Consider the following 1,497-nt stretch of genomic DNA (forward strand, 5'->3'; position numbering starts at 1 on the left):
ACATATTCGAATCGTTCCATATTAGTCATTGTGACAGCGACACAATTTAATGATATTTAACTTTTTCAATGTACTGTCGAACATGGAAAAAATTTTGTAGGATGGATTACATAAAAAATATATCATTTGTATTTTGTTATAAAGTAAATATAATGATATATTAGAATGATATTTACTATTACGCACGCATAAAAATTATAATAGTTCATATAAAAATGTTTACATTCCTAAAAATATTCTATGCTCAGATAAATATATGTATATATTATACATATGAAATGTAAACATTTTTGCAAATAATTTAAAACGTTATTATAAAAGGTTATTATAAAAAAGGTTATTATATAAACGTAATGTGTGTGTAGATTTTCGATACTGTATAGCTACAACACAGATTTATATTATATATAAAAAAAATACGCCCCCGGGTGGGCTCGAACCACCAACCTTTCGGTTAACAGCCGAACGCGCTAGCCGATTGCGCCACGGAGGCCGACGTTTTTCGTGATCTTATATGGTTATATATAAGTATGAATATGACTAATGCCCGTTTCTATCAATGTAGATTAAATTTAATCTCAGTTCAATTTACTCTTCGTCTTTTTCCAATTCTAAAGATTAGAAAAAGACGAAGAGTAAGTTGAACCGAGATTAAAGTTAATCTACGTTGATGGAAATAGGCATAAGTCTGTTTAATTCAACTAATGTAATTCAAAAACATTTTGTTATAATTTATTATAAGACAAACATATTTTTTTAATAAACATATCTAAGATATATCAAGTAAAGTAGGATGTTTAAAAAAAGATTAATTTCTGCCCAAAAATGTGTAAATAAAAAGAATAATGTTTTTTGTAAATTTTGATTTACTGGGAACCATAAAATACTTAAAATATTTGTAGCGTTTGGGGAATAATTTGAAAATTGAGCACAAAGATGGTGTATTTATCTAAATTTCAATATTTTTACTTTAATTTTCGATCCTCCTTAGGAAAGAAAATTCGCCGATTATTGTAATTGGCATCTAAATAACAGAGAAAAACTTCGCTGTTAGAGATGTTGCTCTCGTTTAACGAGAGGTAAGGGAAAATTGCTGACAAGAAAATTGCGTTGAATGGCAAGCGATAGGAGAAAGCATCCGACGACAAGTGCTCTTCTTTCCCTCTCTTCTTTCCCTACAGACACTTTTATTATTCTTCTATATTGCTTTATGTAATTAAGCGTCGTTATCGTCTTGTCATGGCAAAACGTATAATTTTCTTGCCACACTTACGCATATTCCCTCAAATTCGTCTCTCTCTCTCTCTCCGACTACTTTAAAGAAACTAGAACACTCTTTCTTTTAAATAAATTTATTTGAAAGATAATAAAACGATATTTCAATAATCAATTGCCTATTTACAGCACACAGATATTATTTGAATTCTTTAAATTCTTTCTGAGCATCCTTGTATAGTATGTCATTCTGTAAGCAATCAAATTCTCTACAATTTTCAA

At 29.1% G+C, this 1,497-nt stretch overlaps 1 non-coding gene across 1 annotated transcript; it reads right to left on the reverse strand.

Moving 5' to 3' along the window:
• Positions 1–419: 419 nt before the first annotated feature.
• On the reverse strand, positions 420–493 carry Trnan-guu. Its single transcript has one exon. It is a non-coding gene; the product is annotated as a tRNA-Asn (tRNA).
• Positions 494–1,497: the final 1,004 nt, after the last annotated feature.

Source organism: Atta colombica, unplaced genomic scaffold, assembly GCF_001594045.1.
Source record: "Atta colombica isolate Treedump-2 unplaced genomic scaffold, Acol1.0 scaffold220, whole genome shotgun sequence".
NCBI lineage: Eukaryota > Metazoa > Arthropoda > Insecta > Hymenoptera > Formicidae > Atta > Atta colombica.